The sequence below is a fragment of the Pleurodeles waltl genome, unplaced genomic scaffold, assembly GCF_031143425.1.
Source record: "Pleurodeles waltl isolate 20211129_DDA unplaced genomic scaffold, aPleWal1.hap1.20221129 scaffold_69, whole genome shotgun sequence".
Taxonomy (NCBI): domain Eukaryota; kingdom Metazoa; phylum Chordata; class Amphibia; order Caudata; family Salamandridae; genus Pleurodeles; species Pleurodeles waltl.
The window spans coordinates 623,740-649,536 of NW_027150390.1; the positions used below are offsets into that span (position 1 = coordinate 623,740).

Here is a 25,797-nt window from a genome sequence, read left to right on the forward strand (position 1 = left end):
TGCACCAGTATCAGAGGAATTTTTGGTTTACAGACCAACATGAAAATCAGGAAAAAAGTTCTTGCAACTGCTAAGGAACTGGAGATTGAAACCAATGCAAAAGCTGCGCAGAAAAGGAGAAAGGGAAAGCAGCAGTTCAAATCATTGAAATAGGCATATATTGGCAGCAAGGGAAAAACAGCAGGGTAGAGAAAGAAAACAGCTCCACGAAATTCACAGGAGATTGATAATAGCAGGACAAAAAAAGGGAATAATAACGTTCCAAGCAGGCTCAGAAAGAAGTGCGAGTGTCCCATCTTTCGTTAATGGTCATAACTGTGCATCATTTCCTTTGAAGTGTAGGGTTGATTCTCTGACCATCTGTCTCCCTGACTTTGAGCAGAGACCGATAGTTGAGCAGTCTCTTCCCACAAAAAGCTGGCACAAGCCTGCTGTTTTCCGCTCTGGCAGCGTGGAAACGAGAGAGTGGTCCTCACAAGAAAAAAAATCAATCCATGCTAGCAGAGGATGGTTTCGATCCATCGACCTCTGGGTTATGGGCCCAGCACGCTTCCGCTGCGCCACTCTGCTTCCTGCTCAAAATGCTGTGGTTATGCAGATCAGGAGCCTTCAGAGGAGTGGCATGGGATCGCTGGAGCTATTCTGGCAGGGCTCTCACCTCATTTGCCTAAGAATGTCACAAGGCATGCTGGGTGCAGAAAATCTTCGCCTTCCCCTCTCACAGTCAGTCATAGGGGAAAGTCAAGGCCCTCTCAGTCACTAGCCATGTCACGCCTTTGTCAAGACAGAAGCACCCCCACCCGCTCCTTCTCTGTGATCCTGCGCTACCATGCTCAGGTTTTGGCCTTACCTGGGAGCCAGAGGTGCACCCGGTGAGGGCGAGCGTTTGGGAGCGTTCGGGATGTGAGTGGACTTAGGACTGGAAGTTCTGTCCATTCGAAGCAGCCAACCTTCCTGCTGCAGACAGGGGCTGTTCCCTTGGGTTTCTTTCACCTTGCTCTCGGATAAATTTGGTTATATGCTGCAGTTGCCTGCGATGACTACAAGGTGGCGCTGCTTTCAGGTAAGAGCACAAATATGCAGAAAATGTTGGGGACTTTTGCCACATTTATCGGTGGTGGGTCTCGCACATTTTTTCCAGGGGAGAGATATTGACCTGAAACACTTTTTACTGCAGAGATGCTGCAGTTCTAAAGGCTGGTCGGGCAGAAGGGCTTAGCCGTTTCATTGCCTGCCCCCCTGCAGCCCATTTATTACCAGCAGTTGTGAGTGGTGACTGCTGTTTGTAAAATATAAAAATTTCAGGACATAGAAAGTCGCAGACGGGGCTTTTAGGATGCCTGCCTATGTCTTTGTTTATTATTTATCTAATAGCTGAGTAATCTGGTCAAGATATTTCTCTTTTTTTTAACATATTGCGTTAGAATAGCTACAGCTTGCTTAATGTATAAATATTAGCACTGCGTTGGCCGGGAATCAAACCCGGGTCAACTGCTTGGAAGGCAGCTATGCTTACCACTATACCACCAACACTCCGTGCCATATGTTTTTTTTAAACTCTAGACATCACAACCCTGAGTTCAATGACTATATTGCACCAGTATCAGAGGTATTTTTGGTTTACAGACCAACATGAAAATCAGGAAAAAAGTTCTTGCAACTGCTAAGGAACTGGAGATTGAAACCAATGCAAAAGCTGCGCAGAAAAGGAGAAAGGGAAAGCAGCAGTTCAAATCATTGAAATAAGCATATATTGGCAGCAAGGGAAAAACAGCAGGGTAGAGAAAGAAAACAGCTCCACGAACTTCACAGGAGATTGATAATAGCAGGACAAAAAAAGGGAATAATAACGTTCCAAGCAGGCTCAGAAAGAAGTGCGAGGGTCCCATCTTTCTTTAATGGTCATAACTGTGCATCATTTCCTTTGAAGTGTAGAGTTGATTCTCTGACCATCTGTCTCCCTGACTTTGAGCAGAGACCGATAGTTGAGCAGTCTCTTCCCACAAAAAGCTGGCACAAGCCTGCTGTTTTCCGCTCTGGCAGCGTGGAAACGAGAGAGTGGTCCTCACAAGAAAAAAATTCAATCCATGCTAGCAGAGGATGGTTTCAATCCATCGACCTCTGGGTTATGGGCCCAGCACGCTTCCGCTGCGCCACTCTGCTTCCTGCTCAAAATGCTGTGGTTATGCAGATCAGGAGCCTTCAGAGGAGTGGCATGGGATCGCTGGAGCTATTCTGGCAGGGCTCTCACCTCATTTGCCTAAGAATGTCACAAGGCATGCTGGGTGCAGAAAATCTTCGCCTTCCCCTCTCACAGTCAGTCATAGGGGAAAGTCAAGGCCCTCTCAGTCACTAGCCATGTCACGCCTTTGTCAAGACAGAAGCACCCCCACCCGCTCCTTCTCTGTGATCCTGCGCTACCATGCTCAGGTTTTGGCCTTACCTGGGAGCCAGAGGTGCACCCGGTGAGGACTTGCCCGGTATGAGCGTTTGAGAGCGTTCGGGACGTGAGTGGACTTAGGACTGGAAGTTCTGTCCATTCGAAGCAGCCAACCTTCCTGCTGCAGACAGGGGCTGTTCCCTTGGGTTTCTTTCACCTTGCTCTCGGATAAATTTGGTTGTATGCTGCAGTTGCCTGCGATGACTACAAGGTGGCGCTGCTTTCAGGTAAGAGCACAAATATGCAGAAAATGTTGGGGACTTTTGCCACATTTATCGGTGGTGGGTCTCGCACATTTTTTCCAGGGGAGAGATATTGACCTGAAACACTTTTTACTGCAGAGATGCTGCAGTTCTAAAGGCTGGTCGGGCAGAAGGGCTTAGCCGTTTCATTGCCTGCCCCCCTGCAGCCCATTTATTACCAGCAGTTGTGAGTGGTGACTGCTGTTTGTAAAATATAAAAATTTCAGGGCATAGAAAGTCGCAGACGGGGCTTTTGGGATGCCTGCCTATGTCTTTGTTTATTATTTATCTAATAGCTGAGTAATCTGGTCAAGATATTTCTCTTTTTTTTAACATATTGCGTTAGAATAGCTACAGCTTGCTTAATGTATAAATATTAGCACTGCGTTGGCCGGGAATCAAACCCGGGTAAACTGCTTGGAAGGCAGCTATGCTCACCACTATACCACCAACGCTCCGTGGCATATGTTTTTTTTAAACTCTAGACATCACAACCCTGAGTTCAATGACTATATTGCACCAGTATCAGAGGTATTTTTGGTTTACAGACCAACATGAAAATCAGGAAAAAAGTTCTTGCAACTGCTAAGGAACTGGAGATTGAGATCAATGCAAAAGCTGCGCAGAAAAGGAGAAAGGGAAAACAGCAGTTCAAATCATCGAAATAAGCATATATTGGCAGCAAGGGAAAAACAGCAGGGTAGAGAAAGAAAACAGCTCCACGAAATTCACAGGAGATTGATAATAGCAGGACAAAAAAAGGGAATAATAACGTTCCAAGCAGGCTCAGAAAGAAGTGCGAGGGTCCCATCTTTCTTTAATGGTCATAACTGTGCATCATTTCCTTTGAAGTGTAGGGTTGATTCTCTGACCATCTGTTTCCCTGACTTTGAGCAGAGACCGATAGTTGAGCAGTCTCTTCCCACAAAAAGCTGGCACAAGCCTGCTGTTTTCCGCTCTGGCAGCGTGGAAACGAGAGAGTGGTCCTCACAAGAAAAAAAATCAATCCATGCTAGCAGAGGATGGTTTCGAACCATCGACCTCTGGGTTATGGGCCCAGCACGCTTCCGCTGCGCCACTCTGCTTCCTGCTCAAAATGCTGTGGTTATGCAGATCAGGAGCCTTCAGAGGAGTGGCATGGGATCGCTGGAGCTATTCTGGCAGGGCTCTCACCTCATTTGCCTAAGAATGTCACAAGGCATGCTGGGTGCAGAAAATCTTCGCCTTCCCCTCTCACAGTCAGTCATAGGGGAAAGTCAAGGCCCTCTCAGTCACTAGCCATGTCACGCCTTTGTCAAGACAGAAGCACCCCCACCCGCTCCTTCTCTGTGATTCTGCGCTACCATGCTCAGGTTTTGGCCTTACCTGTGAGCCAGAGGTGCACCCGGTGAGGGCTGAGCGTTTGGGAGTGTTCGGGAAGTGAGTGGACTTAGGACTGGAAGTTCTGTCCATTCGAAGCAGCCAACCTTCCTGCTGCAGACAGGGGCTGTTCCCTTGGGTTTCTTTCACCTTGCTCTTGGATAAATTTGGTTGTATGCTGCAGTTGCCTGCGATGACTACAAGGTGGCGCTGCTTTCAGGTAAGAGCACAAATATGCAGAAAATGTTGGGGACTTTTGCCACATTTATCGGTGGTGGGTCTCGCACATTTTTTCCAGGGGAGAGATATTGACCTGAAACACTTTTTACTGCAGAGATGCTGCAGTTCTAAAGGCTGGTCGGGCAGAAGGGCTTAGCCGTTTCATTGCCTGCCCCCCTGCAGCCCATTTATTACCAGCAGTTGTGAGTGGTGACTGCTGTTTGTAAAATATAAAAATTTCAGGACATAGAAAGTCGCAGACGGGGCTTTTAGGATGCCTGCCTATGTCTTTGTTTATTATTTATCTAATAGCTGAGTAATCTGGTCAAGATATTTCTCTTTTTTTTTAACATATTGCGTTAGAATAGCTACAGCTTGCTTAATGTATAAATATTAGCACTGCGTTGGCCGGGAATCGAACCCGGGTCAACTGCTTGGAAGGCAGCTATGCTTACCACTATACCACCAACGCTCCGTGGCATATGTTTTTTTTAAACTCTAGACATCACAACCCTGAGTTCAATGACTATATTGCACCAGTATCAGAGGTATTTTTGGTTTACAGACCAACATGAAAATCAGGAAAAAAGTTCTTGCAACTGCTAAGGAACTGGAGATTGAAACCAATGCAAAAGCTGCGCAGAAAAGGAGAAAGGGAAAGCAGCAGTTCAAATCATTGAAATAAGCATATATTGGCAGCAAGGGAAAAACAGCAGGGTAGAGAAAGAAAACAGCTCCACGAAATTCACAGGAGATTGATAATAGCAGGACAAAAAAAGGGAATAATAACGTTCCAAGCAGGCTCAGAAAGAAGTGCGAGGGTCCCATCTTTCTTTAATGGTCATAACTGTGCATCATTTCCTTTGAAGTGTAGGGTTGATTCTCTGACCATCTGTCTCCCTGACTTTGAGCAGAGACCGATAGTTGAGCAGCCTCTTCCCACAAAAAGCTGGCACAAGCCTGCTGTTTTCCGCTCTGGCAGCGTGGAAACGAGAGAGTGGTCCTCACAAGAAAAAAATTCAATCCATGCTAGCAGAGGATGGTTTCGATCCATCGACCTCTGGGTTATGGGCCCAGCACGCTTCCGCTGCACCACTCTGCTTCCTGCTCAAAATGCTGTGGTTCTGCAGATCAGGAGCCTTCAGAGGAGTGGCATGGGATCGCTGGAGCTATTCTGGCAGGGCTCTCACCTCATTTGCCTAAGAATGTCACAAGGCATGCTGGGTGCAGAAAATCTTCGCCTTCCCCTCTCACAGTCAGTCATAGGGGAAAGTCAAGGCCCTCTCAGTCACTAGCCATGTCACGCCTTTGTCAAGACAGAAGCACCCCCACCCGCTCCTTCTCTGTGATCCTGCGCTACCATGCTCAGGTTTTGGCCTTACCTGGGAGCCAGAGGTGCAACCGGTGAGGGATTGCCCGGTATGAGCGTTTGGGAGCGTTCGGGACGTGAGTGGACTTAGGACTGGAAGTTCTGTCCATTCGAAGCAGCCAACCTTCCTGCTGCAGACAGGGGCTGTTCCCTTGGGATTCTTTCACCTTGCTCTCGGATAAATTTGGTTGTATGCTGCAGTTGCCTGCGATGACTACAAGGTGGCGCTGCTTTCAGGTAAGAGCACAAATATGCAGAAAATGTTGGGGACTTTTGCCACATTTATCGGTGGTGGGTCTCGCACATTTTTTCCAGGGGAGAGATATTGACCTGAAACACATTTTACTGCAGAGATGCTGCAGTTCTAAAGGCTGGTCGGGCAGAAGGGCTTAGCCGTTTCATTGCCTGCCCCCCTGCAGCCCATTTATTACCAGCAGTTGTGAGTGGTGACTGCTGTTTGTAAAATATAAAAATTTCAGGACATAGAAAGTCGCAGACGGGGCTTTTGGGATGCCTGCCTATGTCTTTGTTTATTATTTATCTAATAGCTGAGTAATCTGGTCAAGATATTTCTCATATTTTTAACATATTGCGTTAGAATAGCTACAGCTTGCTTAATGTATAAATATTAGCACTGCGTTGGCCGGGAATCGAACCCGGGTCAACTGCTTGGAAGGCAGCTATGCTCACCACTATACCACCAACGCTCCATGGCATATGTTTTTTTTAAACTCTAGACATCACAACCCTGAGTTCAATGACTATATTGCACCAGTATCAGAGGTATTTTTGTTTTACAGACCAACATGAAAATCAGGAAAAAAGTTCTTGCAACTGCTAAGGAACTGGAGATTGAAACCAATGCAAAAGCTGCGCAGAAAAGGAGAAAGGGAAAGCAGCAGTTCAAATCATTGAAATAAGCATATATTGGCAGCAAGGGAAAAACAGCAGGGTAGAGAAAGAAAACAGCTCCACGAAATTCACAGGAGATTGATAATAGCAGGACAAAAAAAGGGAATAATAACGTTCCAAGCAGCCTCAGAAAGAAGTGCGAGGGTCCCATCTTTCGTTAATGGTCATAACTGTGCATCATTTCCTTTGAAGTGTAGGGTTGATTCTCTGACCATCTGTCTCCCTGACTTTGAGCAGAGACCGATAGTTGAGCAGTCTCTTCCCACAAAAAGCTGGCACAAGCCTGCTGTTTTCCGCTCTGGCAGCGTGGAAACGAGAGAGTGGTCCTCACAAGAAAAAAAATCAATCCATGCTAGCAGAGGATGGTTTCGAAACATCGACCTCTGGGTTATGGGCCCAGCACGCTTCCGCTGCGCCACTCTGCTTCCTGCTCAAAATACTGTGGATATGCAGATCAGGAGCCTTCAGAGGAGTGGCATGGGATCGCTGGAGCTATTCTGGCAGGGCTCTCACCTCATTTGCCTAAGAATGTCACAAGGCATGCTGGGTGCAGAAAATCTTCGCCTTCCCCTCTCACAGTCAGTCATAGGGGAAAGTCAAAGCCCTCTCAGTCACTAGCCATGTCACGCCTTTGTCAAGACAGAAGCACCCCCACCCGCTCCTTCTCTGTGATCCTGCGCTACCATGCTCAGGTTTTGGCCTTACCTGGGAGCCAGAGGTGCACCCGGTGAGGACTTGCCCGGTATGAGCGTTTGAGAGCGTTCGGGACGTGAGTGGACTTAGGACTGGAAGTTCTGTCCATTCGAAGCAGCCAACCTTCCTGCTGCAGACAGGGGCTGTTCCCTTGGGTTTCTTTCACCTTGCTCTCGGATAAATTTGGTTGTATGCTGCAGTTGCCTGCGATGACTACAAGGTGGCGCTGCTTTCAGGTAAGAGCACAAATATGCAGAAAATGTTGGGGACTTTTGCCACATTTATCGGTGGTGGGTCTCGCACATTTTTTCCAGGGGAGAGATATTGACCTGAAACACTTTTTACTGCAGAGATGCTGCAGTTCTAAAGGCTGGTCGGGCAGAAGGGCTTAGCCGTTTCATTGCCTGCCCCCCTGCAGCCCATTTATTACCAGCAGTTGTGAGTGGTGACTGCTGCTTGTAAAATATAAAAATTTCAGGATATAGAAAGTCGCAGACGGGGCTTTTGGGATGCCTGCCTATGTCTTTGTTTATTATTTATCTAATAGCTGAGTAATCTGGTCAAGATATTTCTCTTTTTTTTAACATATTGCGTTAGAATAGCTACAGCTTGCTTAATGTATAAATATTAGCACTGCGTTGGCCAGGAATCGAACCCGGGTCAACTGCTTGGAAGGCAGCTATGCTCACCACTATACCACCAATGCTCCGTGGCATATGTTTTTTTTAAACTCTAGACATCACAACCCTGAGTTCAATGACTATATTGCACCAGTATCAGAGGTATTTTTGGTTTACAGACCAACATGAAAATCAGGAAAAAAGTTCTTGCAACTGCTAAGGAACTGGAGATTGAAACCAATGCAAAAGCTGCGCAGAAAAGGAGAAAGGGAAAGCAGCAGTTCAAATCATTGAAATAAGCATATATTGGCAGCAAGGGAAAAACAGCAGGGTAGAGAAAGAAAACAGCTCCACGAAATTCACAGGAGATTGATAATAGCAGGACAAAAAAAGGGAATAATAACGTTCCAAGCAGGCTCAGAAAGAAGTGCGAGGGTCCCATCTTTCGTTAATGGTCATAACTGTGCATCATTTCCTTTGAAGTGTAGGGTTGATTCTCTGACCATCTGTCTCCCTGACTTTGAGCAGAGACCGATAGTTGAGCAGTCTCTTCCCACAAAAAGCTGGCACAAGCCTGCTGTTTTCCGCTCTGGCAGCGTGGAAACGAGAGAGTGGTCCTCACAAGAAAAAAAATCAATCCATGTTAGCAGAGGATGGTTTCGATCCATCGACCTCTGGGTTATGGGCCCAGCACGCTTCCGCTGCGCCACTCTGCTTCCTGCTCAAAATGCTGTGGTTATGCAGATCAGGAGCCTTCAGAGGAGTGGCATGGGATCGCTGGAGCTATTCTGGCAGGGCTCTCACCTCATTTGCCTAAGAATGTCACAAGGCATGCTGGATGCAGAAAATCTTCGCCTTCCCCTCTCACAGTCAGTCATAGGGGAAAGTCAAGGCCCTCTCAGTCACTAGCCATGTCACGCCTTTGTCAAGACAGAAGCACCCCCACCCGCTCCTTCTCTGTGATCCTGCGCTACCATGCTCAGGTTTTGGCCTTACCTGGGAGCCAGAGGTGCACCCGGTGAGGGCGAGCGTTTGGGAGCGTTCGGGACGTGAGTGGACTTAGGACTGGAAGTTCTGTCCATTCAAAGCAGCCAACCTTCCTGCTGCAGACAGGGGCTGTTCCCTTGGGTTTCTTTCACCTTGCTCTCGGATAAATTTGGTTGTATGCTGCAGTTGCCTGCGATGACTACAAGGTGGCGCTGCTTTCAGGTAAGAGCACAAATATGCAGAAAATGTTGGGGACTTTTGCCACATTTATCGGTGGTGGGTCTCGCACATTTTTTCCAGGGGAGAGATATTGACCTGAAACACTTTTTACTGCAGAGATGCTGCAGTTCTAAAGGCTGGTCGGGCAGAAGGGCTTAGCCGTTTCATTGCCTGCCCCCCTGCAGCCCATTTATTACCAGCAGTTGTGAGTGGTGACTGCTGTTTGTAAAATATAAAAATTTCAGGACATAGAAAGTCGCAGACGGGGCTTTTAGGATGCCTGCCTATGTCTTTGTTTATTATTTATCTAATAGCTGAGTAATCTGGTCAAGATATTTCTCTTTTTTTTAACATATTGCGTTAGAATAGCTACAGCTTGCTTAATGTATAAATATTAGCACTGCGTTGGCCGGGAATCGAACCCGGATCAACTGCTTGGAAGGCAGCTATGCTTACCACTATACCACCAACACTCCGTGGCATATGTTTTTTTTAAACTCTAGACATCACAACCCTGAGTTCAATGACTATATTGCACCAGTATCAGAGGTATTTTTGGTTTACAGACCAACATGAAAATCAGGAAAAAAGTTCTTGAAACTGCTAAGGAACTGGAGATTGAAACCAAGGCAAAAGCTGCGCAGAAAAGGAGAAAGGGAAAGCAGCAGTTCAAATCATTGAAATAAGCATATATTGGCAGCAAGGGAAAAACAGCAGGGTAGAGAAAGAAAACAGCTCCACGAAATTCACAGGAGATTGATAATAGCAGGACAAAAAAAGGGAATAATAACGTTCCAAGCAGGCTCAGAAAGAAGTGCGAGGGTCCCATCTTTCTTTAATGGTCATAACTGTGCATCATTTCCTTTGAAGTGTAGAGTTGATTCTCTGACCATCTGTCTCCCTGACTTTGAGCAGAGACCGATAGTTGAGCAGTCTCTTCCCACAAAAAGCTGGCACAAGCCTGCTGTTTTCCGCTCTGGCAGCGTGGAAACGAGAGAGTGGTCCTCACAAGAAAAAAATTCAATCCATGCTAGCAGAGGATGGTTTCAATCCATCGACCTCTGGGTTATGGGCCCAGCACGCTTCTGCTGCGCCACTCTGCTTCCTGCTCAAAATGCTGTGGTTATGCAGATCAGGAGCCTTCAGAGGAGTGGCATGGGATCGCTGGAGCTATTCTGGCAGGGCTCTCACCTCATTTGCCTAAGAATGTCACAAGGCATGCTGGGTGCAGAAAATCTTCGCCTTCCCCTCTCACAGTCAGTCATAGGGGAAAGTCAAGGCCCTCTCAGTCACTAGCCATGTCACGCCTTTGTCAAGACAGAAGCACCCCCACCCGCTCCTTCTCTGTGATCCTGCGCTACCATGCTCAGGTTTTGGCCTTACCTGGGAGCCAGAGGTGCACCCGGTGAGGACTTGCCCGGTATGAGCGTTTGAGAGCGTTCGGGACGTGAGTGGACTTAGGACTGGAAGTTCTGTCCATTCGAAGCAGCCAACCTTCCTGCTGCAGACAGGGGCTGTTCCCTTGGGTTTCTTTCACCTTGCTCTCGGATAAATTTGGTTGTATGCTGCAGTTGCCTGCGATGACTACAAGGTGGCGCTGCTTTCAGGTAAGAGCACAAATATGCAGAAAATGTTGGGGACTTTTGCCACATTTATCGGTGGTGGGTCTCGCACATTTTTTCCAGGGGAGAGATATTGACCTGAAACACTTTTTACTGCAGAGATGCTGCAGTTCTAAAGGCTGGTCGGGCAGAAGGGCTTAGCCGTTTCATTGCCTGCCCCCCTGCAGCCCATTTATTACCAGCAGTTGTGAGTGGTGACTGCTGTTTGTAAAATATAAAAATTTCAGGATATAGAAAGTCGCAGACGGGGCTTTTGGGATGCCTGCCTATGTCTTTGTTTATTATTTATCTAATAGCTGAGTAATCTGGTCAAGATATTTCTCTTTTTTTTAACATATTGCGTTAGAATAGCTACAGCTTGCTTAATGTATAAATATTTGCACTGCGTTGGCCAGGAATCGAACCCGGGTCAACTGCTTGGAAGGTAGCTATGCTCACCACTATACCACCAATGCTCCGTGGCATATGTTTTTTTTAAACTCTAGACATCACAACCCTGAGTTCAATGACTATATTGCACCAGTATCAGAGGTATTTTTGGTTTACAGACCAACATGAAAATCAGGAAAAAAGTTCTTGCAACTGCTAAGGAACTGGAGATTGAAACCAATGCAAAAGCTGCGCAGAAAAGGAGAAAGGGAAAGCAGCAGTTCAAATCATTGAAATAAGCATATATTGGCAGCAAGGGAAAAACAGCAGGGTAGAGAAAGAAAACAGCTCCACGAAATTCACAGGAGATTGATAATAGCAGGACAAAAAAAGGGAATAATAACGTTCCAAGCAGGCTCAGAAAGAAGTGCGAGGGTCCCATCTTTCGTTAATGGTCATAACTGTGCATCATTTCCTTTGAAGTGTAGGGTTGATTCTCTGACCATCTGTCTCCCTGACTTTGAGCAGAGACCGATAGTTGAGCAGTCTCTTCCCACAAAAAGCTGGCACAAGCCTGCTGTTTTCCGCTCTGGCAGCGTGGAAACGAGAGAGTGGTCCTCACAAGAAAAAAAATCAATCCATGCTAGCAGAGGATGGTTTCGATCCATCGACCTCTGGGTTATGGGCCCAGCACGCTTCCGCTGCGCCACTCTGCTTCCTGCTCAAAATGCTGTGGTTATGCAGATCAGGAGCCTTCAGAGGAGTGGCATGGGATCGCTGGAGCTATTCTGGCAGGGCTCTCACCTCATTTGCCTAAGAATGTCACAAGGCATGCTGGATGCAGAAAATCTTCGCCTTCCCCTCTCACAGTCAGTCATAGGGGAAAGTCAAGGCCCTCTCAGTCACTAGCCATGTCACGCCTTTGTCAAGACAGAAGCACCCCCACCCGCTCCTTCTCTGTGATCCTGCGCTACCATGCTCAGGTTTTGGCCTTACCTGGGAGCCAGAGGTGCACCCGGTGAGGGCGAGCGTTTGGGAGCGTTCGGGACGTGAGTGGACTTAGGACTGGAAGTTCTGTCCATTCGAAGCAGCCAACCTTCCTGCTGCAGACAGGGGCTGTTCCCTTGGGTTTCTTTCACCTTGCTCTCGGATAAATTTGGTTGTATGCTGCAGTTGCCTGCGATGACTACAAGGTGGCGCTGCTTTCAGGTAAGAGCACAAATATGCAGAAAATGTTGGGGACTTTTGCCACATTTATCGGTGGTGGGTCTCGCACATTTTTTCCAGGGGAGAGATATTGACCTGAAACACTTTTTACTGCAGAGATGCTGCAGTTCTAAAGGCTGGTCGGGCAGAAGGGCTTAGCCGTTTCATTGCCTGCCCCCCTGCAGCCCATTTATTACCAGCAGTTGTGAGTGGTGACTGCTGTTTGTAAAATATAAAAATTTCAGGACATAGAAAGTCGCAGACGGGGCTTTTAGGATGCCTGCCTATGTCTTTGTTTATTATTTATCTAATAGCTGAGTAATCTGGTCAAGATATTTCTCTTTTTTTTAACATATTGCGTTAGAATAGCTACAGCTTGCTTAATGTATAAATATTAGCACTGCGTTGGCCGGGAATCGAACCCGGATCAACTGCTTGGAAGGCAGCTATGCTTACCACTATACCACCAACACTCCGTGGCATATGTTTTTTTTAAACTCTAGACATCACAACCCTGAGTTCAATGACTATATTGCACCAGTATCAGAGGTATTTTTGGTTTACAGACCAACATGAAAATCAGGAAAAAAGTTCTTGCAACTGCTAAGGAACTGGAGATTGAAACCAATGCAAAAGCTGCGCAGAAAAGGAGAAAGGGAAAGCAGCAGTTCAAATCATTGAAATAAGCATATATTGGCAGCAAGGGAAAAACAGCAGGGTAGAGAAAGAAAACAGCTCCACGAAATTCACAGGAGATTGATAATAGCAGGACAAAAAAAGGGAATAATAACGTTCCAAGCAGGCTCAGAAAGAAGTGCGAGGGTCCCATCTTTCTTTAATGGTCATAACTGTGCATCATTTCCTTTGAAGTGTAGAGTTGATTCTCTGACCATCTGTCTCCCTGACTTTGAGCAGAGACCGATAGTTGAGCAGTCTCTTCCCACAAAAAGCTGGCACAAGCCTGCTGTTTTCCGCTCTGGCAGCGTGGAAACGAGAGAGTGGTCCTCACAAGAAAATAATTCAATCCATGCTAGCAGAGGATGGTTTCAATCCATCGACCTCTGGGTTATGGGCCCAGCACGCTTCTGCTGCGCCACTCTGCTTCCTGCTCAAAATGCTGTGGTTATGCAGATCAGGAGCCTTCAGAGGAGTGGCATGGGATCGCTGGAGCTATTCTGGCAGGGCTCTCACCTCATTTGCCTAAGAATGTCACAAGGCATGCTGGGTGCAGAAAATCTTCGCCTTCCCCTCTCACAGTCAGTCATAGGGGAAAGTCAAGGCCCTCTCAGTCACTAGCCATGTCACGCCTTTGTCAAGACAGAAGCACCCCCACCCGCTCCTTCTCTGTGATCCTGCGCTACCATGCTCAGGTTTTGGCCTTACCTGGGAGCCAGAGGTGCACCCGGTGAGGACTTGCCCGGTATGAGCGTTTGAGAGCGTTCGGGACGTGAGTGGACTTAGGACTGGAAGTTCTGTCCATTCGAAGCAGCCAACCTTCCTGCTGCAGACAGGGGCTGTTCCCTTGGGTTTCTTTCACCTTGCTCTCGGATAAATTTGGTTGTATGCTGCAGTTGCCTGCGATGACTACAAGGTGGCGCTGCTTTCAGGTAAGAGCACAAATATGCAGAAAATGTTGGGGACTTTTGCCACATTTATCGGTGGTGGGTCTCGCACATTTTTTCCAGGGGAGAGATATTGACCTGAAACACTTTTTACTGCAGAGATGCTGCAGTTCTAAAGGCTGGTCGGGCAGAAGGGCTTAGCCGTTTCATTGCCTGCCCCCCTGCAGCCCATTTATTACCAGCAGTTGTGAGTGGTGACTGCTGTTTGTAAAATATAAAAATTTCAGGACATAGAAAGTCGCAGACGGGGCTTTTGGGATGCCTGCCTATGTCTTTGTTTATTATTTATCTAATAGCTGAGTAATCTGGTCAAGATATTTCTCATTTTTTTAACATATTGCGTTAGAATAGCTACAGCTTGCTTAATGTATAAATATTAGCACTGCGTTGGCCGGGAATCAAACCCGGGTAAACTGCTTGGAAGGCAGCTATGCTCACCACTATACCACCAACGCTCCGTGGCATATGTTTTTTTTAAACTCTAGACATCACAACCCTGAGTTCAATGACTATATTGCACCAGTATCAGAGGTATTTTTGGTTTACAGACCAACATGAAAATCAGGAAAAAAGTTCTTGCAACTGCTAAGGAACTGGAGATTGAGATCAATGCAAAAGCTGCGCAGAAAAGGAGAAAGGGAAAGCAGCAGTTCAAATCATCGAAATAAGCATATATTGGCAGCAAGGGAAAAACAGCAGGGTAGAGAAAGAAAACAGCTCCACGAAATTCACAGGAGATTGATAATAGCAGGACAAAAAAAGGGAATAATAACGTTCCAAGCAGGCTCAGAAAGAAGTGCGAGGGTCCCATCTTTCTTTAATGGTCATAACTGTGCATCATTTCCTTTGAAGTGTAGGGTTGATTCTCTGACCATCTGTTTCCCTGACTTTGAGCAGAGACCGATAGTTGAGCAGTCTCTTCCCACAAAAAGCTGGCACAAGCCTGCTGTTTTCCGCTCTGGCAGCGTGGAAACGAGAGAGTGGTCCTCACAAGAAAAAAAATCAATCCATGCTAGCAGAGGATGGTTTCGAACCATCGACCTCTGGGTTATGGGCCCAGCACGCTTCCGCTGCGCCACTCTGCTTCCTGCTCAAAATGCTGTGGTTATGCAGATCCGGAGCCTTCAGATGAGTGGCATGGGATCGCTGGAGCTATTCTGGCAGGGCTCTCACCTCATTTGCCTAAGAATGTCACAAGGCATGCTGGGTGCAGAAAATCTTCGCCTTCCCCTCTCACAGTCAGTCATAGGGGAAAGTCAAGGCCCTCTCAGTCACTAGCCATGTCACGCCTTTGTCAAGACAGAAGCACCCCCACCCGCTCCTTCTCTGTGATTCTGCGCTACCATGCTCAGGTTTTGGCCTTACCTGGGAGCCAGAGGTGCACCCGGTGAGGGCTTGCCCGGTATGAGCGTTTGGGAGTGTTCGGGAAGTGAGTGGACTTAGGACTGGAAGTTCTGTCCATTCGAAGCAGCCAACCTTCCTGCTGCAGACAGGGGCTGTTCCCTTGGGTTTCTTTCACCTTGCTCTTGGATAAATTTGGTTGTATGCTGCAGTTGCCTGCGATGACTACAAGGTGGCGCTGCTTTCAGGTAAGAGCACAAATATGCAGAAAATGTTGGGGACTTTTGCCACATTTATCGGTGGTGGGTCTCGCACATTTTTTCCAGGGGAGAGATATTGACCTGAAACACTTTTTACTGCAGAGATGCTGCAGTTCTAAAGGCTGGTCGGGCAGAAGGGCTTAGCCGTTTCATTGCCTGCCCCCCTGCAGCCCATTTATTACCAGCAGTTGTGAGTGGTGACTGCTGTTTGTAAAATATAAAAATTTCAGGACATAGAAAGTCGCAGACGGGGCTTTTAGGATGCCTGCCTATGTCTTTGTTTATTATTTATCTAATAGCTGAGTAATCTGGTCAAGATATTTCTCTTTTTTTTTACATATTGCGTTAGAATAGCTACAGCTTGCTTAATGTATAAATATTAGCACTGCGTTGGCCGGGAATCGAACCCGTGTCAACTGCTTGGAAGGCAGCTATGCTTACCACTATACCACCAACGCTCCGTGGCATATGTTTTTTTTAAACTCTAGACATCACAACCCTGAGTTCAATGACTATATTGCACCAGTATCAGAGGTATTTTTGGTTTACAGACCAACATGAAAATCAGGAAAAAAGTTCTTGCAACTGCTAAGGAACTGGAGATTGAAACCAATGCAAAAGCTGCGCAGAAAAGGAGAAAGGGAAAGCAGCAGTTCAAATCATTGAAATAAGCATATATTGGCAGCAAGGGAAAAACAGCAGGGTAGAGAAAGAAAACAGCTCCACGAAATTCACAGGAGATTGATAATAGCAGGACAAAAAAAGGGAATAATAACGTTCCAAGCAGCCTCAGAAAGAAGTGCGAGGGTCCCATCTTTCGTTAATGGTCATAACTGTGCATCATTTCCTTTGAAGTGTAGGGTTGATTCTCTGACCATCTGTCTCCCTGACTTTGAGCAGAGACCGATAGTTGAGCTGTCTCTTCCCACAAAAAGCTGGCACAAGCCTGCTGTTTTCCGCTCTGGCAGCGTGGAAACGAGAGAGTGGTCCTCACAAGAAAAAAAATCAATCCATGCTAGCAGAGGATGGTTTCGAAACATCGACCTCTGGGTTATGGGCCCAGCACGCTTCCGCTGCACCACTCTGCTTCCTGCTCAAAATACTGTGGTTATGCAGATCAGGAGCCTTCAGAGGAGTGGCATGGGATCGCTGGAGCTATTCTGGCAGGGCTCTCACCTCATTTGCCTAAGAATGTCACAAGGCATGCTGGGTGCAGAAAATCTTCGCCTTCCCCTCTCACAGTCAGTCATAGGGGAAAGTCAAGGCCCTCTCAGTCACTAGCCATGTCACGCCTTTGTCAAGACAGAAGCACCCCCACCCGCTCCTTCTCTGTGATCCTGCGCTACCATGCTCAGGTTTTGGCCTTACCTGGGAGCCAGAGGTGCACGCGGTGAGGGCTTGCCCGGTATGAGCGTTTGGGAGTGTTCGGGAAGTGTGTGGACTTAGGACTGGAAGTTCTGTCCATTCGAAGCAGCCAACCTTCCTGCTGCAGACAGGGGCTGTTCCCTTGGGTTTCTTTCACCTTGCTCTTGGATAAATTTGGTTGTATGCTGCAGTTGCCTGCGATGACTACAAGGTGGCGCTGCTTTCAGGTAAGAGCACAAATATGCAGAAAATGTTGGGGACTTTTGCCACATTTATCGGTGGTGGGTCTCGCACATTTTTTCCAGGGGAGAGATATTGACCTGAAACACTTTTTACTGCAGAGATGCTGCAGTTCTAAAGGCTGGTCGGGCAGAAGGGCTTAGCCGTTTCATTGCCTGCCCCCCTGCAGCCCATTTATTACCAGCAGTTGTGAGTGGTGACTGCTGTTTGTAAAATATAAAAATTTCAGGACATAGAAAGTCGCAGACGGGGCTTTTAGGATGCCTGCCTATGTCTTTGTTTATTATTTATCTAATAGCTGAGTAATCTGGTCAAGATATTTCTCTTTTTTTTAACATATTGCGTTAGAATAGCTACAGCTTGCTTAATGTATAAATATTAGCACTGCGCTGGCCGGGAATCGAACCCGGGTCAACTGCTTGGAAGGCAGATATGATTACCACTATACCACCAACGCTCCGTGGCATTTGTTTTTTTTAAACTCTAGACATCACAACCCTGAGTTCAATGACTATATTGCACCAGTATCAGAGGTATTTTTGGTTTACAGACCAACATGAAAATCAGGAAAAAAGTTCTTGCAACTGCTAAGGAACTGGAGATTGAAACCAATGCAAAAGCTGCGCAGAAAAGGAGAAAGGGAAAGCAGCAGTTCAAATCATTGAAATAAGCATATATTGGCAGCAAGGGAAAAACAGCAGGGTAGAGAAAGAAAACAGCTCCACGAAATTCACAGGAGATTGATAATAGCAGGACAAAAAAAGGGAATAATAACATTCCAAGCAGGCTCAGAAAGAAATGCGAGGGTCCCATCTTTCTTTAATGGTCATAACTGTGCATCATTTCCTTTGAAGTGTAGGGTTGATTCTCTGACCATCTGTCTCCCTGACTTTGAGCAGAGACCGATAGTTGAGCAGTCTCTTCCCACAAAAAGCTGGCACAAGCCTGCTGTTTTCCGCTCTGGCAGCGTGGAAACGAGAGAGTGGTCCTCACAAGAAAAAAATTCAATCCATGCTAGCAGAGGATGGTTTCGATCCATCGACCTCTGGGTTATGGGCCCAGTACGCTTCCGCTGCACCACTCTGCTTCCTGCTCAAAATGCTGTGGTTATGCAGATCAGGAGCCTTCAGAGGAGTGGCATGGGATCGCTGGAGCTATTCTGGCAGGGCTCTCACCTCATTTGCCTAAAAATGTCACAAGGCATGCTGGGTGCAGAAAATCTTCGCCTTCCCCTCTCACAGTCAGTCATAGGGGAAAGTCAAGGCCCTCTCAGTCACTAGCCATGTCACGCCTTTGTCAAGACAGAAGCACCCCCACCCGCTCCTTCTCTGTGATCCTGCGCTACCATGCTCAGGTTTTGGCCTTACCTGGGAGCCAGAGGTGCAACCGGTGAGGGCTTGCCCGGTATGAGCGTTTGGGAGCGTTCGGGACGTGAGTGGACTTAGGACTGGAAGTTCTGTCCATTCGAAGCAGCCAACCTTCCTGCTGCAGACAGGGGCTGTTCCCTTGGGTTTCTTTCACCTTGCTCTCGGATAAATTTGGTTGTATACTGCAGTTGCCTGCGATGACTACAAGGTGGCGCTGCTTTCAGGTAAGAGCACAAATATGCAGAAAATGTTGGGGACTTTTGCCACATTTATCGGTGGTGGGTCTCGCACATTTTTTCCAGGGGAGAGATATTGACCTGAAACACTTTTTACTGCAGAGATGCTGCAGTTCTAAAGGCTGGTCGGGCAGAAGGGCTTAGCCGTTTCATTGCCTGCCCCCCTGCAGCCCATTTATTACCAGCAGTTGTGAGTGGTGACTGCTGTTTGTAAAATATAAAAATTTCAGGACATAGAAAGTCGCAGACGGGGCTTTTGGGATGCCTGCCTATGTCTTTGTTTATTATTTATCTAATAGCTGAGTAATCTGGTCAAGATATTTCTCATTTTTTTAACATATTGTGTTAGAATAGCTACAGCTTGCTTAATGTATAAATATTAGCACTGCGTTGGCCGGGAATCGAACCCGGGTCAACTGCTTGGAAGGCAGCTATGCTCACCACTATACCACCAACGCTCCATGGCATATGTTTTTTTTAAACTCTAGACATGACAACCCTGAGTTCAATGACTATATTGCACCAGTATCAGAGGTATTTTTGGTTTACAGACCAACATGAAAATCAGGAAAAAAGTTCTTGCAACTGCTAAGGAACTGGAGATTGAAACCAATGCAAAAGCTGCGCAGAAAAGGAGAAAGGGAAAGCAGCAGTTCAAATCATTGAAATAAGCTTATATTGGCAGCAAGGGAAAAACAGCAGGGTAGAGAAAGAAAACAGCTCCACGAAATTCACAGGAGATTGATAATAGCAGGACAAAAAAAGGGAATAATAACGTTCCAAGGAGCCTCAGAAAGAAGTGCGAGGGTCCCATCTTTCGTTAATGGTCATAACTGTGCATCATTTCCTTTGAAGTGTAGGGTTGATTCTCTGACCATCTGTCTCCCTGACTTTGAGCAGAGACCGATAGTTGAGCAGTCTCTTCCCACAAAAAGCTGGCACAAGCCTGCTGTTTTCCGCTCTGGCAGCGTGGAAACGAGAGAGTGGTCCTCACAAGAAAAAAAATCAATCAATGCTAGCAGAGGATGGTTTCGAAACATCGACCTCTGGGTTATGGGCCCAGCACGCTTCCGCTGCGCCACTCTGCTTCCTGCTCAAAATACTGTGGTTATGCAGATCAGGAGCCTTCAGAGGAGTGGCATGGGATCGCTGGAGCTATTCTGGCAGGGCTCTCACCTCATTTGCCTAAGAATGTCACAAGGCATGCTGGGTGCAGAAAATCTTCGCCTTCCCCTCTCACAGTCAGTCATAGGGGAAAGTCAAGGCCCTCTCAGTCACTAGCCATGTCACGCCTTTGTCAAGACAGAAGCACCCCCACCCGCTCCTTCTCTGTGATCCTGCGCTACCATGCTCAGGTTTTGGCCTTACCTGGGAGCCAGAGGTGCACCCGGTGAGGCCGAGCGTTTGGGAGCGTTCGGGACGTGAGTGGACTTAGGACTGGAAGTTCTGTCCATTCGAAGCAGCCAACCTTCCTGCTGCAGACGGAGGCTGTTCCCTTGGGTTTCTTTCACCTTGCTCTCGGATAAATTTGGTTGTATGCTGCAGTTGCCTGCGATGACTACAAGGTGGCGCTGCTTTCAGGTAAGAGCACAAATATGCAGAAAATGTTGGGGACTTTTGCCACATTTATCGGTGGTGGGTCTCGCACATTTTTTCCAGGGGAGAGATATTGACCTGAAACACTTTTTACTGCAGAGATGCTGCAGTTCTAAAGGCTGGTCGGGCAGAAGGGCTTAGCCGTTTCATTGCCTGCCCCTCTGCAGCCCATTTATTACCAGCAGTTGTGAGTGGTGACTGCTGTTTGTAAAATATAAAAATTTCAGGATATAGAAAGTCGCAGACGGGGCTTTTGGGATGCCTGCCTATGTATTTGTTTATTATTTATCTAATAGCTGAGTAATCTGGTCAAGATATTTCTCTTTTTTTTAACATATTGCGTTAGAATAGCTACAGCTTGCTTAATGTATAAATATTAGCACTGCGTTGGCCAGGAATCGAACCCGGGTCAACTGCTTGGAAGGCAGCTATGCTCACCACTATACCACCAACGCTCCGTGGCATATGTTTTTTTTAAACTCTAGACATCACAACCCTGAGTTCAATGACTATATTGCACCAGTATCAGAGGTATTTTTGGTTTACAGACCAACATGAAAATCAGGAAAAAAGTTCTTGCAACTGCTAAGGAACTGGAGATTGAAACCAATGCAAAAGCTGCGCAGAAAAGGAGAAAGGGAAAGCAGCAGTTCAAATCATTGAAATAAGCATATATTGGCAGCAAGGGAAAAACAGCAGGGTAGAGAAAGAAAACAGCTCCACGAAATTCACAGGAGATTGATAATAGCAGGACAAAAAAAGGGAATAATAACGTTCCAAGCAGGCTCAGAAAGAAGTGCGAGGGTCCCATCTTTCGTTAATGGTCATAACTGTGCATCATTTCCTTTGAAGTGTAGGGTTGATTCTCTGACCATCTGTCTCCCTGACTTTGAGCAGAGACCGATAGTTGAGCAGTCTCTTCCCACAAAAAGCTGGCACAAGCCTGCTGTTTTCCGCTCTGGCAGCGTGGAAACGAGAGAGTGGTCCTCACGAGAAAAAAAATCAATCCATGCTAGCAGAGGATGGTTTCGATCCATCGACCTCTGGGTTATGGGCCCAGCACGCTTCCGCTGCGCCACTCTGCTTCCTGCTCAAAATGCTGTGGTTATGCAGATCAGGAGCCTTCAGAGGAGTGGCATGGGATCGCTGGAGCTATTCTGGCAGGGCTCTCACCTCATTTGCCTAAGAATGTCACAAGGCATGCTGGGTGCAGAAAATCTTCGCCTTCCCCTCTCACAGTCAGTCATAGGGGAAAGTCAAGGCCCTCTCAGTCACTAGCCATGTCACGCCTTTGTTAAGACAGAAGCACCCCCACCCGCTCCTTCTCTGTGATCCTGCGCTACCATGCTCAGGTTTTGGCCTTACCTGGGAGCCAGAGGTGCACCTGGTGAGGGCTTGCCCGGTATGAGCGTTTGGGAGCGTTCGGGACGTGAGTGGACTTAGGACTGGAAGTTCTGTCCATTCGAAGCAGCCAACCTTCCTGCTGCAGACAGGGGCTGTTCCCTTGGGTTTCTTTCACCTTGCTCTCAGATAAATTTGGTTGTATGCTGCAGTTGCCTGCGATGACTACAAGGTGGCGCTGCTTTCAGGTAAGAGCACAAATATGCAGAAAATGTTGGGGACTTTTGCCACATTTATCGGTGGTGGGTCTCGCACATTTTTTCCAGGGGAGAGATATTGATCTGAAACACTTTTTACTGCAGAGATGCTGCAGTTCTAAAGGCTGGTCGGGCAGAAGGGCTTAGCCGTTTCATTGCCTGCCCCCCTGCAGCCCATTCATTACCAGCAGTTGTGAGTGGTGACTGCTGTTTGTAAAATATAAAAATTTCAGGATATAGAAAGTCGCAGACGGGGCTTTTGGGATGCCTGCCTATGTCTTTGTTTATTATTTATCTAATAGCTGAGTAATCTGGTCAAGATATTTCTCTTTTTTTTAACATATTGCGTTAGAATAGCTACAGCTTGCTTAATGTATAAATATTAGCACTGCGTTGGCCAGGAATCGAACCCGGGTCAACTGCTTGGAAGGCAGCTATGCTCACCACTATACCACCAACGCTCCGTGGCATATGTTTTTTTTAAACTCTAGACATCACAACCCTGAGTTCAATGACTATATTGCACCAGTATCAGAGGTATTTTTGGTTTACAGACCGACATGAAAATCAGGAAAAAAGTTCTTGCAACTGCTAAGGAACTGGAGATTGAAACCAATGCAAAAGCTGCGCAGAAAAGGAGAAAGGGAAAGCAGCAGTTCAAATCATTGAAATAAGCATATATTGGCAGCAAGGGAAAAACAGCAGGGTAGAGAAAGAAAACAGCTCCACGAAATTCACAGGAGATTGATAATAGCAGGACAAAAAAAGGGAATAATAACGTTCCAAGCAGGCTCAGAAAGAAGTGCGAGGGTCCCATCTTTCGTTAATGGTCATAACTGTGCATCATTTCCTTTGAAGTGTAGGGTTGATTCTCTGACCATCTGTCTCCCTGACTTTGAGCAGAGACCGATAGTTGAGCAGTCTCTTCCCACAAAAAGCTGGCACAAGCCTGCTGTTTTCCGCTCTGGCAGCGTGGAAACGAGAGAGTGGTCCTCACAAGAAAAAAAATCAATCCATGCTAGCAGAGGATGGTTTCGATCCATCGACCTCTGGGTTATGGGCCCAGCACGCTTCCACTGCGCCACTCTGCTTCCTGCTCCAAATGCTGTGGTTATGCAGATCAGGAGCCTTCAGAGGAGTGGCATGGGATCGCTGGAGCTATTCTGGCAGGGCTCTCACCTCATTTGCCTAAGAATGTCACAAGGCATGCTGGGTGCAGAAAATCTTCGCCTTCCCCTCTCACAGTCAGTCATAGGGGAAAGTCAAGGCCCTCTCAGTCACTAGCCATGTCACGCCTTTGTCAAGACAGAAGCACCCCCACCCGCTCCTTCTCTGTGATCCTGCGCTACCATGCTCAGGTTTTGGCCTTACCTGGGAGCCAGAGGTGCAACCGGTGAGGGCTTGCCCGGTATGAGCGTTTGGGAGCGTTCGGGACGTGAGTGGACTTAGGACTGGAAGTTCTGTCCATTCGAAGCAGCCAACCTTCCTGCTGCAGACAGGGGCTGTTCCCTTGGGTTTCTTTCACCTTGCTCTCGGATAAATTTGGTTGTATACTGCAGTTGCCTGCGATGACTACAAGGTGGCGCTGCTTTCAGGTAAGAGCACAAATATGCAGAAAATGTTGGGGACTTTTGCCACATTTATCGGTGGTGGGTCTCGCACATTTTTTCCAGGGGAGAGATATTGACCTGAAACACTTTTTACTGCAGAGATGCTGCAGTTCTAAAGGCTGGTCGGGCAGAAGGGCTTAGCCGTTTCATTGCCTGCCCCCCTGCAGCCCATTTATTACCAGCAGTTGTGATTGGTGACTGCTGTTTGTAAAATATAAAAATTTCAGGACATAGAAAGTCGCAGACGGGGCTTTTGGGATGCCTGCCTATGTCTTTGTTTATTATTTATCTAATAGCTGAGTAATCTGGTCAAGATATTTCTCATTTTTTTAACATATTGCGTTAGAATAGCTACAGCTTGCTTAATGTATAAATATTAGCACTGCGTTGGCCGGGAATCGAACCCGGGTCAACTGCTTGGAAGGCAGCTATGCTCACCACTATACCACCAACGCTCCATGGCATATGTTTTTTTTAAACTCTAGACATGACAACCCTGAGTTCAATGACTATATTGCACCAGTATCAGAGGTATTTTTGGTTTACAGACCAACATGAAAATCTGGAAAAAAGTTCTTGCAACTGCTAAGGAACTGGAGATTGAAACCAATGCAAAAGCTGCGCAGAAAAGGAGAAAGGGAAAGCAGCAGTTCAAATCATTGAAATAAGCTTATATTGGCAGCAAGGGAAAAACAGCAGGGTAGAGAAAGAAAACAGCTCCACGAAATTCACAGGAGATTGATAATAGCAGGACAAAAAAGGGAATAATAACGTTCCAAGCAGCCTCAGAAAGAAGTGCGAGGGTCCCATCTTTCGTTAATTGTCATAACTGTGCATCATTTCCTTTGAAGTGTAGGGTTGATTCTCTGACCATCTGTCTCCCTGACTTTGAGCAGAGACCGATAGTTGAGCAGTCTCTTCCCACAAAAAGCTGGCACAAGCCTGCTGTTTTCCGCTCTGGCAGCGTGGAAACGAGAGAGTGGTCCTCACAAGAAAAAAAATCAATCCATGCTAGCAGAGGATGGTTTCGAAACATCGACCTCTGGGTTATGGGCCCAGCACGCTTCCGCTGCGCCACTCTGCTTCCTGCTCAAAATACTGTGGTTATGCAGATCAGGAGCCTTCAGAGGAGTGGCATGGGATCGCTGGAGCTATTCTGGCAGGGCTCTCACCTCATTTGCCTAAGAATGTCACAAGGCATGCTGGGTGCAGAAAATCTTCGCCTTCCCCTCTCACAGTCAGTCATAGGGGAAAGTCAAGGCCCTCTCAGTCACTAGCCATGTCACGCCTTTGTCAAGACAGAAGCACCCCCACCCGCTCCTTCTCTGTGATCCTGCGCTACCATGCTCAGGTTTTGGCCTTACCTGGGAGCCAGAGGTGCACCCGGTGAGGGCGAGCGATTGGGAGCGTTCGGGACGTGAGTGGACTTAGGACTGGAAGTTCTGTCCATTCGAAGCAGCCAACCTTCCTGCTGCAGACGGAGGCTGTTCCCTTGGGTTTCTTTCACCTTGCTCTCGGATAAATTTGGTTGTATGCTGCAGTTGCCTGCGATGACTACAAGGTGGCGCTGCTTTCAGGTAAGAGCACAAATATGCAGAAAATGTTGGGGACTTTTGCCACATTTATCGGTGGTGGGTCTCGCACATTTTTTCCAGGGGAGAGATATTGACCTGAAACACTTTTTACTGCAGAGATGCTGCAGTTCTAAAGGCTGGTCGGGCAGAAGGGCTTAGCCGTTTCATTGCCTGCCCCTCTGCAGCCCATTTATTACCAGCAGTTGTGAGTGGTGACTGCTGTTTGTAAAATATAAAAATTTCAGGATATAGAAAGTCGCAGACGGGGCTTTTGGGATGCCTGCCTATGTCTTTGTTTATTATTTATCTAATAGCTGAGTAATCTGGTCAAGATATTTCTCTTTTTTTTAACATATTGCGTTAGAATAGCTACAGCTTGCTTAATGTATAAATATTAGCACTGCGTTGGCCAGGAATCGAACCCGGGTCAACTGCTTGGAAGGCAGCTATGCTCACCACTATACCACCAACGCTCCGTGGCATATGTTTTTTTTAAACTCTAGACATCACAACCCTGAGTTCAATGACTATATTGCACCAGTATCAGAGGTATTTTTGGTTTACAGACCAACATGAAAATCAGGAAAAAAGTTCTTGCAACTGCTAAGGAACTGGAGATTGAAACCAATGCAAAAGCTGCGCAGAAAAGGAGAAAGGGAAAGCAGCAGTTCAAATCATTGAAATAAGCATATATTGGCAGCAAGGGAAAAACAGCAGGGTAGAGAAAGAAA

General features: G+C 46.9%; 4 non-coding genes across 4 annotated transcripts; all 4 read right to left on the reverse strand.

Moving 5' to 3' along the window:
• Positions 1 to 4,660: 4,660 nt before the first annotated feature.
• Positions 4,661 to 4,732, reverse strand: TRNAG-UCC (transfer RNA glycine (anticodon UCC)). Its single transcript has one exon. It is a non-coding gene; the product is annotated as a tRNA-Gly (tRNA).
• A 1,532-nt stretch (positions 4,733 to 6,264) lies between these two features.
• TRNAG-UCC (transfer RNA glycine (anticodon UCC)) lies at positions 6,265 to 6,336 on the reverse strand. Its single transcript has one exon. It is a non-coding gene; the product is annotated as a tRNA-Gly (tRNA).
• A 12,738-nt stretch (positions 6,337 to 19,074) lies between these two features.
• On the reverse strand, positions 19,075 to 19,146 carry TRNAG-UCC (transfer RNA glycine (anticodon UCC)). The gene has a single exon. It is a non-coding gene; the product is annotated as a tRNA-Gly (tRNA).
• Positions 19,147 to 23,875: 4,729 nt separating this feature from the next.
• TRNAG-UCC (transfer RNA glycine (anticodon UCC)) lies at positions 23,876 to 23,947 on the reverse strand. The gene has a single exon. It is a non-coding gene; the product is annotated as a tRNA-Gly (tRNA).
• Between the last annotated feature and the right edge of the window lie 1,850 nt (positions 23,948 to 25,797).